At 34.8% G+C, this 16,598-nt stretch overlaps 1 protein-coding gene across 1 annotated transcript in view; it reads right to left on the bottom strand.

Annotated features, from left to right (window-relative positions):
- LOC147063342 (thiamine transporter 2-like) overlaps positions 1–16,598 on the bottom strand; it is a 45,056-nt gene that overhangs the window by 27,738 nt on the left and 720 nt on the right. The gene's annotated exons all lie outside the window — the stretch shown is intronic.

Raw genomic sequence — 16,598 nt, 5'->3', positions numbered from 1 at the left:
GTGTTAGATTTATAAATTGTAATGTTCACTGTATGTAAAAAAAAAATTATAAATTTGAATGCATACATCTACACTACACTATTCATCATAACACATATCTTTTGATAATAGCGTCTGCAACGTGCCCGAAATGTCGAGGAAAGAAGAAAGAAGTACATTCAGTGGAAACCCAAGCATCCATTACGTTAAAACTATGAAACATAACACCGATGTGCTAATTTTATGGGTTTTTAAAAAAAATATTTAAGAAAAAGGTAAGTCAAGCATACCTTTGAGAAAATGGTAATTATTATTAATCACTACAAATTTACTCTAATTATAATGTAAATCAAACTAAAATCGTATTTTATTGATCAAAAATAAACATTTTTTTAAAATAATAATATTTATGTATTTTCGTCACTGTTCTGGCAGAAGACACTAATTCGAAAAAATGATACATTGAGTTAGTTATACCAAAATGTTCCTTATTTAAAACTTTAGCGTCTGGAAACCTTCTTAATACATAAACAGTCTTTATTTTAAAGTCATCCTTCTTCCGATTACTTAATAAACTCACATGATAGACCATTTCAAACATTTTAACAACTTCAAAGTCAAATTACTCAAAACTAGTATTCTCCAGTTAGTGTGTTCTGCCAGTTCTTATACAGTCTTAATGTTATATAAAATAAGTGATATAATAAATTATATTACCATAATTTAAGCAACTTTTGAGACGATGCACTCGTATGCCCTTGAATTTCTCATTCCAAACAATAACATGTATAACATGGTAGCATTGAATTTTAATGGGTACAATTAATTCTGAACATAATAAAACAATGGATTACTAAGTTAAATAGCTCGGCGTATTTTAACCACCTACTGCACTAAGACGAATCGCATAATAATGTAGCAATAATCATTGTTGGCTCTACAATCCAATGTTGATTTTGGTCACATCCCCATGAGGTTTCACAACCGTTTTACTTCATCATATTTGGTCAATGCTCTGCATCCTTGTCCACTCAAGTAGAAAGCCGATACATTCACAACGACTGGTCCTACTTTTTCCGCCTCTCCCGTTGTTGTCTATGGATGACCTGTCATTGTTCTATAGAGTACTTATATACTGATGCGTCTGTCGTGTTCACACAGGGAATGGTTTGATTTGGATAGATGAGTTACATGATAAATAATACACTAGCATTAACACACCTTCTACAAATGTAATGCATAGATCAATGCTACATATTTTTTGGAAATCGATAATACCACCGGTTTTTGTGTCAAGGACTAGTCTGACTTTGACAGCTGATGAATAACATGAATATATATTCTTTATACTTAATTTATTAATATATTTGGTTTGAGAATTTTTTATAATTCAATTTGAAATGAGAAAGGGCGAATCAATATGTCAAGCAATCTGGGATCTGATTTTGACAGCTGAACAGTGGACCACTCATTGCTTGTGCAAAAAGATATGCTCAGGCTTTATTCATCTAAAGATGGCGCTGTCTGCATTCAAACACAACATAGCATAGTGTTGGTGAAAAAACATTGACATTGTGTCTATGACAGTTCAATAGTTGAGGTAACACCTTTCTCTAAAAAATGTAGCGCTCTTTTTTTTCTTAATTATTTTTTCTTTTTATCTTATCACTGATTGACATGTCATATATACGTCATGTATCACTGGTAATCATGGAGTTACTAAGGCCGGTTCGAATTGGTCGAGTATCGAGTGATTTAGTAACTAAACGTGTACCTACCAGCAGACAAATTTAGTCGAGTAATTTAGTAAAATCATTTAGTCGAGTCAATCCATTTTGTTCCAATTTTCCAGTCAAGTAGCGACTCCCACCACCTCTCACTAAACAATAAACAACCCACGAGACAAGTCTGAAGATATTATCTTTAGTCAAGTCCATTAGTTGTCGTAGAATTTCTTCCTCAAATTCTTCTAATATGGCCATTATAAATGAAGTTATTAACTTATTTATTTTTTGAGCTTACACAATTTGAAAACACTTCGAATCAGGTTCGAACTTGCTGGTTATCGTATTTTTACAAAAAAAAGATTTTTTCTATTTGTTATATATTTTTCAGAAGTGTTTTTAAAATTATGTATGTTCAATAAAACGAATTTTACATTACTAAATCTTGTGAATTGTTCATTTTGACACGTCACTCACTAATGTACTGTGATTGGACACTTTTCAGTTGGTACTGAATCATTTAGTGGTTACTAAATCACTCGCCACTCGACTAAACTACTCAACTAATCCGAACCGGGTATAATAAAACCATATTGATTAGTACCTAATAAACTCGAATACATTATAGCAAACGATAGTATGCAGTCCATGGCTTCGAAAGCAGGCAAACTGCCAAAGTTTTTTTCAGTACAGTGTGGTTTTTTCCATTCAATTGTCACAGTGTTTAAAAAACTAGTACAAGAATAATTAGCCTCAGGGTTATGTTGTATTTATACTAATAATTCTTGAATAAATTATATGTCAAGAGCGAGGATTAGTTGTAGGGTCAATAGACATCATTCTTGTTATATTTTTAGGTAACAATCCGGTATGCTAATGGGAAATGAAATGACAGCTAAATATTTTATCTTCTAGAATAATCTAGATAGAATATAACAGGATCTCACAAGTGAGAATTTTGAATTTTTTTATCTGACGACACCGGTGACATCTATAGGCGAACTGTATCCAACATTTTTTCATTCTAAACATGGAAAAAATATACAATATTTACTAATATAAACATATCTTATGTGAGTCTGTTTCCATATATGATAAAAAATATTATAACGGGTAATTATTTATAACCTTTTTTTCTTTCACGTGCTTTACCCAAGTCGATCATATTTTGCACTTCACTTGCGTCAATTCACTAATGCTCGTGGTTAATTTCTAATATTCCTTGTATTTGACGCAAAAAATACACAAATTCTGACTCACGGCTTAGAGACGGCTGCTCCACCAACTATAATGATATATAATGAATAAGGGTGATTCTTGCTAATTATCGTCAGATATCTTTAACCTATTCTGCACTTTCGACTTATCAACCAAGGCCAACTTTGAGATGTTTGAAAAGTTTGCTGCGTCATATGGAGGACGAAATAATTCCAATCCCTCCTCCAGACTCCAGAAAAGTTTCAGTACACGGGTACAGTGATGACACTTCATGTCACTAAAGATACAATGACGGAAGAGCAAGTCAAGGTTCTTTTATTTTCTTAACTCTTTCTTTAAGCACCAAGGTGCATGGTTGCTACATCAGCCTCATGCAGCTTCGTTTCGAGACAAGGAAGGCACTAAAATCTTTTCATTCTGACATTTTTAAAGCGTCATGGAAGGCGACAAATTTATGTTGTAATGCAAACGCAAGACAGGACACGCTCGCGCGGCTATTCTTGGAAGCTTAAGGTTAATTCGGATATTTTCATATGTCCCGGTAATCTTCGACATGATTGAACCCAACAAATAGGAATTGTTCCGATTTGGTCACGACTCCAGAGAACGATTATTCAAAAGTGACTTTTTAATTTCACTCCTAAGTTTGTTGATATAACCTGTCAAAGGTATAATAGTGTGTTAATTATTATTTAATGATAGTATAACTTTGTTACGAGTTGTAATAGATCAGGGGTGGCGAACCTATTGACGCAGTTGGACTGCATTATGTTAGCTGTCACCTAATAAGTCTCCATTCAATAAATTTCAATTAGATGCACTTCAAAATAGAATGTTAAAAATGGAAAAAATAGCATGCTGGGCTTATTAACACACTTGAATTATTTTTTTTTGCTTATGTTTTGATAATAATTTATTCTCATACCTACTACTCTAACAAAAATTTATATATTGAAACAATTTTGTTCATTTTAAAGTTAATTAACCTTTTAATGACTTTGTTGTGACTTCTAATTTTGTTTGACAGAATTTAAATATTACATTTAGTCATTCTTTAAAAAAAAAAACCACGAGCAACCAACCACAACTCCCAAATTAGTGAATATTATATAGTAAGCAATTAATATGAATATATTGATGTAAATAATATTAAATGTAGGTACCAGATTAAACTTTAATTTTAAATTAAAAGGTACTTAAGTAAATAATATGTTACTTATAAAAAAGTCATATAAGTAGTTTTTTTAAAAACTGACCAACACCATCTGCAAATTGTAGTCCGAATTCAATAAAATAATACATATGTGTCGCTACATTTCAAAACCAGCCATGTCCATAATGGATGAAAAGGAGAAAAACAGCTTTTTTGTTTCCTTGTGTAAACGGTCATAAAGATGAAAGTTTATATTATTGCGATTATAGAATGTTTAAAACTAATAAGTTCCACATTATTAGTTTTTGTGTAATTTTCATAGATTCTTCAAAAAATGGATTTTTTATATGGACATGGCTTAGTTTGTCACAAAATCAACCAAGTCCGTGCGGACTTGACTTATTTTGATATTTCCGTGGCAGCCATTTTATTAGATATAATGGTGTCATTCTTCTGGGCTGGACTTAGGAAATGGAAAATGGCGAAATAATAAATAAATGTTGATGATAACATAAATTTATTTTCAAAAAATTTTCTCGATATAATAATATTATTAATTTAGACAAACAATTAGGAAAATGTGATTACGACGGAAAAAATATGGTTACTTATTTTAAAACATAAAAAATCGATATAAAAGTGACTTCATGCTCGGCAACACAAAAACCTAAAAAAATCCTTCAGGAATTGTTATAATTATAGATTTGTATTAAAAATTAAATTTTACAAATGGTCCAAATAGATAATAATTAATATAAATGGTTGAAGCCCTCAGCTGGATACAATTCTAGGAAATGCGTTGGTTTTAATAATAATTAAATGCCAATTATATCTCAGGATATTTAATAATTCTGACAATTTTATTTTGTTCAGTTTAGTCAGTCACTATCACAATTTGAAATGTTTTAAATAGTGGTACACGTTTTTCTATTCGATACCTACAGCTTGGCAATCATAAAATAATTATAAAATGTATTCTTAATAGGATGTAAGTATATTATCTATTTCATTCAGTAAAGCATGTACGAATAATTATTATTAAAATCTTTAAATTAATAATTAAGGAGTAGGAACGGTGTGTGTTTTTTTAAGAACTGCAAAGGGTTCTACAAGTCTCGTAAATTAGAATTGTGTAAAACCAAATTTATATTCTCAGTACTATGACTAAAATGTCAAATGCGACCCTGCTTGACACCGGATGCTTTTTAGGATGCAGGTTAAGCAGAATAAAACATACTGATTTTCTTTATCTTTGGCGCGTTTTGTAGATTCTGTTTTAATTATTCGTTTTCTCGCCTTATAGGGAATTATTTCTATTAAAAAATGTAGAAAAAGACACTATTGACAATCACTCGCTCAACGGTTCGTAAACAACTGACGGCCATGTTGTTGTAATCGCCTTCAGTGATTGGCCTGAATGGACATGGCTGAGTGTGATATAATTACTTCAGTGGATATGGATGAGTCTGAAAAAACTGTTCATCTTTGACTTCGATTTACATATTATACAGGCGGATTTGTATGGTTTTGATAATACAGAAATGTTAGAAAGCATTAGTTCTTCAGCAATTCACAAAAAAGTCAAAAATACCTAAAGGTGGACTTGGCTGCTTTTGAAATGTAGCCACACATATATACTTAACGTGCACTATTTATGGCGGATCTTAAACCCCTAGGTACCGCCACCCTTCGCTACTAGTGTGCGTCCTTGTAATAGGATAGCACCAAAGACATATTAAATGGACAACTGTCAACTCATTTCATATCGGCGAGCACGAGCAATAGTGCACGAAACTTATTCACAGATGTATAGGTAGACGTCACGTGATCATATGACGTTGCATTTCCATTATACGATATCGTGCTTCGAGAATTTAGAGTAATATAGCCTTTATTGTAATGGCGTATTAATGTCATCGCGTTAGAAATAGATTCTCGGGTTACTTACGTCTTCCGGAGATTCAGCGAAACGATTCCGGCGCAAACTGGGAATTCTGCCCTTAATTAATAACTTTAAATATTTTTGTAACTCGTTATTTATATTATTATTCTTTTTGTTGTGTGTATAATAAATACATGCCTTTTATCAATTAATAACACAGTTTCGAAGTATGAATACAAAAGAAAAGAGAACGGAGGTAGATAAATATAACAAAAAAAATAGTCAAACACAATTAAATTTTTATTGAACGCCATTTATTCAAGATAAAAACACGTTTTCTCGTCTCCCAAACGCTCATAGAGTCTAAAAACGAAAATAGCCCAGACGCAGTTTTGTTACCTCATAGGATATATTATATATATATTAATTAATTATTGTTCGCGTAATCACCAGCCAAAATTCATTCGTATGTATGTATTCATATGTATTTCAATATTATGTATATATATTCATTTTGTAACAACTATGTAAATTTATGATAGCATTTAAATATAATAAATTTCTTTATAATATTAATTGGATATTTGTATGCAATCTTATAATCACCACTAAAGAAGGCACCGCATCTTTTGTTAATCGACGAAGTCCATTCCTTGTCGTGATGAAATGTTTTCTATCAAAATGTTCAGAACATATTACACATTCATCCGATGGTGTCCAACATGGATCGCATCTTAATACTCTAAGTATAATGTCCAATGTAATCGCCTTTCTGCTTCGCGAGGAACTCTAAAATTTTATGAGAGATAATAATGACAATAAAACCGCTAAATCCATTGACATAATACGAGGATGGGTCAATAATTCCTTAGAAAAAAGCATTAAAACAGTTTTTATTTTTGTATTTTTTTTATTTCTCAACATAATCTCCTTGGAGCTCAATACACTTGGTTAGACGTTTCTCAATATTTTTTAAACCGTCAGAAAAATAAGTTTTCGGAAGGTCCTCAAAATAAGCATTTGTCCGATCGATGACTTCTTCATTTGAAAAAAAACGTTGTCCACTTAGCCATTTTTTTAAGTTTGGGAAAAGGAAAAAGTCACTGGGGGCTAAATCTGACGAATACGGTGAGTGGTCGACCAATTTGAACTTAAATTCTTCAATTTTAGCCATTGATCGTAAACATGTGTGAACTCGGGCATTGTCCTGATGAAAGAGGATTTTTTTCCTGTTTAAATGAGGCCGTTTTTCTTCAATTTTGTTTTTTAGCTGGTCCAATAAAGATGCATAATAATCCCCTGTTATTTTTTTTCCTTTTTCCAAATAGTCAACGAAAATAATTTCACGTGCATCCCAAAATACAGTAGCCATAACCTTACCAGCTGATTTTACGGTTTACGCCTTCTTTGGACATGGTTTGCCTTTCGCAATCCACTGCTTTGACTGTTTTTTCGTCTCGGGAGTATAGTGGTGTATCCATGTTTCATCTACAGTCACAAAGCGACGAAAAAATTCATCCGGATTGCGTTGCATGAGCGACAACAGGGCTTTAGAGGCCACCACCATATTGCGTTTATTGTCGACTGTGAGCAAACGCGGCACCCATCTTGCAGAAATATTTTTCATGCCCAATTTGTCATGTAAAATAGAAATGACGCTACCTTTTGAGATCCCTGTAACCTCAATTATCTCACTCAACTTTAATCTTCGGTTACTTAACACCATATCGTGGATTTTATTGATCATTTCTGGTGTAGTCACCTCTACAGGACGTCCTGAGCGTGGTTCATCCTTTGTTGATGTACGACCACGTTTAAATTCATTTAACCAATTATAAATAGTTGCAAGTGAAGGAGCAGATATGCCGTGAACTAAATCCAACTCATTTTTTATTTCCTTTGCTGTTAACCCTTTTATATTAAAATGTTTAATAACAGCTCTAAACTCAATTTTCTCCATTTTCCATTTTTCCATTTTCCACAAGCAAATTTTTTTTTAAATGTACGAGAAACACACAACAACCCGACCAATCTGATTGAAACTTCGCAGCATACTGAATCGGTAGTGCCGCTGCATGAAAACATACCGCTTACAGTACTAGTCGCGCCACCTGTCGGCTTTTCTAAGGACTTATTGACCCACCCTCGTACTACTATTCTCCCTTCTTCATTATTTCACTTTTTAATTTGTAGCGATTCAATTATAAAAATATATACTTCCCAATACATTTATCGATTTCGCGACAAAAAGTATTTTAAATTAAACAAACGATTTCAAAAAATATGTTTAATTACATATAATAAATTGAAAAAAATATTACCAGTCCGTTCATGCAAATCAATTAGCTGAAGTACGGTGCAAACAGTACTACCATATTTGAAAAATTGAACGAAGATATACCTTACTGTCATTACAATACGGACCAAATTTATAAATCACCACTTGTGCGTTGAGCCCTTATAGGAACGGAGAAATCATCGCTGCCTGCATAAAAATGTTCGGCCATTTCTGTCAAATTGTTCTGTCATTGAATAAACGTTCGTCAATATCTAAAAATGGCATTTTATCAATAATAAATAATACTTACACATGAAAAGTTATCCCATCTTTCTTGGAGTGTTTAGTAGAATTTTTTTTACAATTTTTAACTAGGCACATTGGCATTTTGTAACACAATAATAATGGCGGTGTCGAAATGTAACGGACGCGAACGGCAACTAGTTCGATATTTTGTATGGGCAGACCCAGCGGTGTCCGCTTGCAAGCGGAATGTTCATTTGAGCGAAGGATACCGATATTAAAATATGAATTTCGCCATCTGGCAGACCCGACACAAAGTGAGTGTCATTTTATTTTCCAGATGATTCGTCCATATAAATGTCATTGGATAGCACCCATTTCTCGTAAACGAAATCTCTTCGTCAGACGGGTAATGCACCGGCTACACAGCAGCGACTTGCCTGCGCGGTTTTGCCTGTGCAAAAAATACGGAACACTGTCGCATGGCCACACGGCATAAGTAAAACTGCGCAAACCTCATTACGTTACGACAGAAGTCATCGTCGTGAAAACACTGTTCGGAATCGCAGCAATGTCGTCAAGTGACGATTTGTTTTTGTCACAAGCGTTTTTCTATTGTTTATTGGTTTAATAAAAGAGAAATAAATCCTCCAGATCAAAGTGGACCAAGCAATGGCTATTGAGAAGAAACATACACTCGCATTACAACAATGTTATTCGATAATTGTACTCACTATTTAGTTATTTTTCTATGATGCACTGGATCTCAGGGTCTGGGATCCGGTCAGGTTCATGCGACCTGAACAGCACCACCGGTTGGGCGCCACGATGTAGGCCTCCGAATCCTTGGCTAGCTTCGGGCCTGGAGTGGAGGTACATTCAGTTTCGGAAGAACAGGTAGGCACAGTATTATAGTTAATTAAAACTAATGTTTACTATATTAAAGTCTATTTATTATATTCCACATCCACCAAAAGTTATAAAAAGTCAAATTACGAAAATTCGGAACCACAAAAAATCCACAATATTTTATAAAAGTTTAATTTAATTAATTATAACAAAAGATAGAAGCACTTATTATTTATACTTAAGAGTTAATTATTTATTATTATCTCTATATTATCGTAAGCGAGATTGCTCGAGCGCGGGACACTACGAAGAAAGGTTGGGGACCGGGTCCAATAATAAAAAAAAATTAAAACACGAGAAAAACGACTAAGTCGCTGTCTGACACTTCGACCTGAGCTGTCAGATTTGACAGTAGGTATAGATCGGTAGGTATCGACCAGTAGGTATTATGAACCTCGGTGAGTACCTCCTCTCAAGTCTCTGACGACTTGTATGGAGAAGTGCGAATAAAAATACGCCACCGACCGTCGCAGGTTCGGGGTCGTAAGGGCAGAAGAAGACTATTAATGAATCTAAAAATCAGGGGTTTATATGCAAATCTGGCCGATTTCATCCCTTCGTCCAACGTTTAGAGGGTGCAAAAATCTAGTAACGGTTTCATTATGAAGATTGGCGGAAATCGTACAGTGACTAATTACCCGCAACATCCACATAAGTACCGGTTATGTCAAATTATAGGCGCTAGGCGACGCTTCCAAATGGGCGGCGCCGCCTTCGCGTCACTTACGTATTTTGAGTACTTGTTCGTACTGAGTATACGTAATTACTGTAGCAGTAGCACTTTGTTTCTGGCCCAGCCACGCGAAAAATGCACGTACGAAAGAGTACTTGGTATCAATGGCTTTGTCATTAAATTACCTATCTAGATACAGCATACCCCCCGCGTGATGGCGTTCCCCATGGCTGAGGGAGGGGCGTTTCAGAGGCGGCCGGCTCTATAGACTCTAGCGGCGTGAGGGTACCTCTCACCCAAAAACAAGAGTACTCCAGAGTTAGCCTAGGTAGTAAGGCGTCATATCCCAGTAGTCAAATTGGCATATTTGTGGCACCAGGCCTACGATAGCGCATACCAACCCTTCGGCCAACTACCGTTGGAGGGCCAATCTTTGAGGCCCTCCAACGGCCTGAATACCTTCTTGACGTTGGTCTCAGAATATGAAATCGGTAGGTCATGAATTTACTTATAAAATGATAGCTTAATATTTAATATTATTAAGCGGGAACGTTACTATAAATGAATATGTATTTGTGCCTGTCGCGCAATCTTTCCTACTTTACCAACTAATACAGCTCGGTGTCGCCACAGGCACATACTTACGTCTAGTTGACGGATGTTATTCCGTCAACCAAACATATAGGCATTATTAATTGCTTAGTACATACTCATACTCCGCCGATCAAAGATTTCCCGCACTTTATTCTGGTACGTGGTCTCCTTGATCGACCAAAATCATCGATCCGATTCCCCCGTCGTGCGTGAGCGTGACGCTGTCATACACGCGAGCGAGAGGGGCTCTGTCTCTGCAGAGGGGGTAAATTTGGATCGCGAAATAAAATCGGTTTCAACACATACGACAGAGACGCCGTCGTACGTCAGAGCAGGAAAGCTGCCGGAATACCGATTTGGAAACGCCGCGCGCGGAACAGCCGCGGCTATTTAAAATCGAATTCGTATGAAATTAATTCCGCGGGATCGCGATTAAAATCGGTTCGATGATTGCCCTATGTGTTGCTATACTTTGTGATCGCACGAATGTACGAACGGAAGCTTTCGCAACAGGCCTATGAGCATATGTTAGCAATTACCGTGCCGTGTATGTGCGATATGTAGCGACATCGATTTACATACCATTAATATTACATATACCTTAATTACCTTAACTACTATATACCACTATCGCCCATCCATATGTCCCCCTTTATTATCTCGTTAACCCTTGCATGTTTACATTAATTTACAATTTACAATACATATTACAATTACAAATCAAATATTATATTACATCTAATCTAACTTAATTAACCCCTTTATCCAAATATATATTTAATCCAAATTTAATCCTATGACCTTTCACCTTATGTATACATGGTCTGTGACCGACTTATTGACATGACCCGGCTCGCGGCTAGCTCTTAAATGTGGCCGGGCTGTCACTAAGGATGCAGAGGATGAACTGGGGAGGTGTGATTCTCCCTTGTAGTAATACAACTTTTGATTCCCAAATAAAACTCTGAGTTGGTGTGGTACCGAATTTATTCAGGTTCTAGTTCACTGCTTCACAATAAAGTTATCTGTCATTGTTCTCGCAATTAAATCCCATTAAAGTGTCAGTAAACTATTTATTTGTTCGCTATAGGATCTCTGTGAAATCTTTCACAAGTTTCCAAAAAGTCACACCTAACTCGGGGAATGTATACGCAGATATTCTTTGAATATTTTTATTTCACGAAATATTTTCTCGTAAAAGAAATTATAATTTATTCTTTAAACACATGGTATTGGGTTTATAAAAGAATGGAGTTTATTTTATAGTTGTTTATAAATTTTATTTATGTTTACAGCATGTTTACAAATATTTATTTCTGTTTACAAACTTGTTTACAAAAGGTTTGTTTATGTTTACAAACTTGTTCACAGTTGTTTATTTATATTGACAAATTTATTTACTTAAATTTGATTTTATAATTATTGTTTACTTAATAAAGTTTCAAAAATTTATTTTATAATCCCGAAATAATTTGTAAAATTTATTATTATAAACTGAATTTATTAATTTGTTCTTATCAAACAATTCGATCGCGTAATTTATCCGATTGCGTCACCTCGTACGATGCGTAATGAAAAATAAAATTACTCCGCGACACACGTCACTACCGACTGATACGTGGTATTCGCGCTATGTTTAGCGGCGTACGTCACTACCGACAGATACGTGGTATTCGCGCTACGTTTTCGCCCGCCGAAGGGGACTTACTTAACGTATAAATCGCGAATGTTACTGAGAACCATGTCTCACAAGCTTGCAGTGAGGACTGCTGCTTTGCTGGAGATCGCTGGTGAAGAGTGTGGAAACTAATGAATATACGGAAAAAGGTGCCACCTTTTATACCCTCTGGATAGAGGTTTAATAGGAAACAGTCCGTAAAGGAAAGAAGATATATCCCTTTCTCTCAAGAGATAAATTTACGTATATCTCCCGTTCCTGACAACTTTCTAATAGAGATATCTTCTACTTTAGTCGGGTTGAATTTACTCTACTTTATTTTCGTAAAATTAGGTTTCAATAGGGGTGTTTTAAACACCCTCTAGAACATGTTTCTTAAATGCGCAGTTAGGATGACGCAATCAAAATAGTTGATTTTATATAATTTTTCGTATTCAAACGAAGGGGAAAGTTTTTAGCTTTCCAATGAGGTATCGGAATAGGTATTCGTGCAATAGATAAGGGAATGGCAGTCTTTAAATTTAAAACGTCAGAACGAAAGGGTAACACCCACGTCCTGGTTCTTTCCACCACTCTCGGCCATTTTAGGCCAATAGAATTTTACTAAGTTTCAATAAAACTGTTTGTGTCCCTCCGAGACTTCCTCATTTGATAGTTAACTTTCATAGTAGCTTTTTCAAAGTAATTTAAATGCAATCTTTAATCTAAATTTTCTTTTTCAATTTTCATACATTTCTATTACTTATATAAAAATTATTCAAACATGTACTTGTCAAATTTTACGTAAACAAACTCTCCCATAACTTATTTTCTAAGTTTAATGGAGATTACCCAGAAATTTATATTAAAAAATAGATCGCGGCTAATTATATGACGTGACATTTCGAGGCCTGTGATCACAGTGTTACAATTACACTCGATCAGTCTCGATTTTGTGAAGCGAAATTTTTACGTAAAATTTTTATTACATTTACAAAAGAAAAGGTGAACAACATATATTTTACTTCCTATTACTAAACGATTACGCTACTGGTTACCTGTTCATGGTCTTTTTCGACCATTTCATTCTTGCTCCTTCCATAGTTTAGAACCATGGGACTTATATATCCTGTTTGTACTTTGTCGTGAGGTCGTCGCACGGCTATTGAGAAGTAGAATTGACTATTAGGCTAGATTTTTATAGTTATGTCGTTAAACCATACTCTGCCACAAACACTAATTGAAGGTCGGCGTTTTTGTTCGTGTCATTATTCATCCACAGTTCACCCTGAGAAGTAGTGGGACCTGCCAGAGCAAACTGCGGGACTTGTACATATATGAAATATCGTCTGTTTTTGTTCAGCTTTGTCGAGGGTCGTAATCATTCCACCGGTGGCACATTGACTACCAGGGTCAGACCGAGCGGCTGGGAGGCACTACTCCCTATGGGAGCGCCCCCCACAGGGGCGGAAAAATCAGTGCGTGACAAAATCAGCATTTTTTGCTTAAATATAATATATACTAGTGGCGAAGGGTGGAGGTACGCTGTTAAGATCCGCCATAAATGGTGTAGATTAAACTTTGTCAGTCATACGTATTTGTTTTCATTGAAAAAGACTACACTTTACAGATGGTGTTGGTTAGTTTTAAAATTCAATTAAACGCTGCGAAAACCAAGCCATAGATAATAGTAAAAAAATACTAGTCTATCAATAAAATATCTAAATTTATGCAATTAAATCATACATAAATATGAATATTTTATAGATATACTATTTTTTTATCTATTGTGATTTTGTTTAGGCAGAGCTTAATGAATCTAAAAAAACGTACCAACAATAAATATGTGTAATAATATTATGTATTCTTAATCCAACGAAAACAAATAAGTATGAATGAAAAAAGACCGTAACCTTCGACGAACTTAGCGCGGCTTGTAAAACTCGGTTTGCGCAGCTAAAATTTCAAGCAAGTTGAATTTTCCGCTGGCCGCACTTTTCGGTTTGCGCGGTATACAGTTTTGCCGTCCACACGCACGGGTTTGCGCAGGCAACACCGTAGTGAAGCATGAGCGTGTGGCCGGCCTTAAAGATCCACACCGTATTTTAGAGCTAATAAGATAAGTAATATTATAAACTCTTTACTTTGACCATGAAACTAATTCGTTCTATATTATGTGCAACCTTGATTTAAAATTAATTACCTAATGTGTACATGAGTGGTCTACATAATTATATCTAATAAAATTGTATTCACCTTTAAATAGCATGGTCACCAAAAATAAACAATAATATCTAAAAATCTAATGAATGATCCATAGTCTGCCGTCAATTCAAATGCACGAATATAAATATGTAAACAACCAATTTTTTTGACGCAGTGGCGCAATCGATTCTTCAGATGATTTAAAAGGGGGTCTCGAAATAGGTCAAAACAATTATCAAAATATACCAAAATCTTAAATCTAATCGGCCACTGCGTCGGGCTTCATGTGACTTATTGCCCCACCGATCGTTATGATGATTCAAATAACCATTTTTTGGTACCTATCTATACGAAATCTTAACTGTAGGTAATTACCTACATTACCTAATTAGGTAGCTTTAAGAATAGATGTCGCAGGCGAATACTGGGTGTGCGGTGATATACCTTCAGGAGTGATGAGGGGATAATAGAGCGAACCAAGAAAGTGAAGAGGCGACGTTGAACCTGACTCTGACACGTGCTGCGTATGCTTCAAGAGACAGCCGAATTCCGGCGTCCTCCATCCTCCAAAACCATCCAGATAGTGTATACCAGTACTCAAATTGGGGGGCGCGGCCCCTTAGGAGGCCGTAGAGCTCTTGCCAGGCAGCATCGAAATATTTCAGTATTTCAACAAATATCTCCCAAACTTAAATGAAGACTAAAAGTAGGTACTTACAATTTTATTGGATAAGAACACCATTATTAATTGCTAAATCCTTAAAATATGATCATATTGCGTGGACGGCTCAAGAAGAATTGATTGATATTATTAGATCAGATAATTCCCTTGAACTCGAATTTAATGAAAGAAGTGTTGCAGAATTTTGGATAAGGCGACAGCAAGAATATCCGTCAATCGCAAAAGCAGCATTTTTAATCATAATTCCTTTAGAGACAATATACCTATACGAAATAGCATTTTTATTATTACCGGTAATAAAAAAATAAACATAGGTCGTGTCTTTAAATGGAGACTGGGGCAAACCATGCGAATTAACATTTCAAACATTGTACCGGATATTGATTTATTATATAAAAATATGCAATCACACCCCTCTTATTAAATTATTTTTGTAGGCTGTAGCTGTAATAAGTTTGAAGTTATTAAGCAAGCGACCGGGTGCCGTGTGGTGTCCATAATATGCTCTAAGGCAGGGTTTCCCAAACTGTTTCTACAATGGAACACTTCGCAAACCCAGAAATTTTAACGGAACACTTTGCTTATTTTTTTAGGTTGGGCAATTCCTACTAGTAAAAATTTAAAAAAAAATTTATAAGTACACATTATTTATTTAGTAATTATTTATAAATATAAAACTATACATAATATAAACATAAAAAAATATGAATAAATAAATCGCTTAATGGCTTTGGTGCCTGATATCTTCTTGATATCAGGCACAATATTGGTTACAAGTTGCATTCTAATATCTGGTGTGGCGTCGAACCTGTTCCTGTACTTTGACTTCGTTGCAGCATAAAAAGAAAATCCCGCTTCTAATAAATAGGTTGTAGAAAACGGAAGTAAAACGATCATAGCTTGTTTTGAAAAAAATTGGGTACTCTTCTGACAGACTCGCCCAGAAAACATTTAAAGGCTGATCTGTGTATTTTTGTTTCAAATCAGAGTCACTAATTAAATCAATTAGATTTTCATAGTCATTTGCGCAATGGATTCCGAACCCAGAAATCATCCTTACTTTTTCTCGGAAAATATTGCAAATGCATTGGTATCGTGTTCTGATAATATATTCTAAAAGTTTCAAATGTCTAGCTAGTCGGGAAGTTAGTTAAACATCGATTGCAAGATTTTAACCGGACAAATATGAATACGAGCTAAGAAAAACGTTGTAAAATATGAAATCCGGATAGCATGTAACTATTATATAGTAATTGATAAGAATATTTAAAAAAAAAAAATCCAGCAAGTATCACTATTGATGCAATGTAGAATCATCACCTTTTTAAAAGAAATTGTAATTATTGTGTGGACAGTGGTAATGAACACACACACACAGGACTGAAAATCGAAGAAAAATTC

This window comes from Rhyacophila brunnea, unplaced genomic scaffold (assembly GCF_057557595.1).
Source record: "Rhyacophila brunnea isolate RB1 unplaced genomic scaffold, BYU_Rbru_1.0 scaffold_9, whole genome shotgun sequence".
Lineage (NCBI taxonomy): Eukaryota > Metazoa > Arthropoda > Insecta > Trichoptera > Rhyacophilidae > Rhyacophila > Rhyacophila brunnea.
This window is presented reverse-complemented; position numbering and strand designations above follow the sequence as displayed.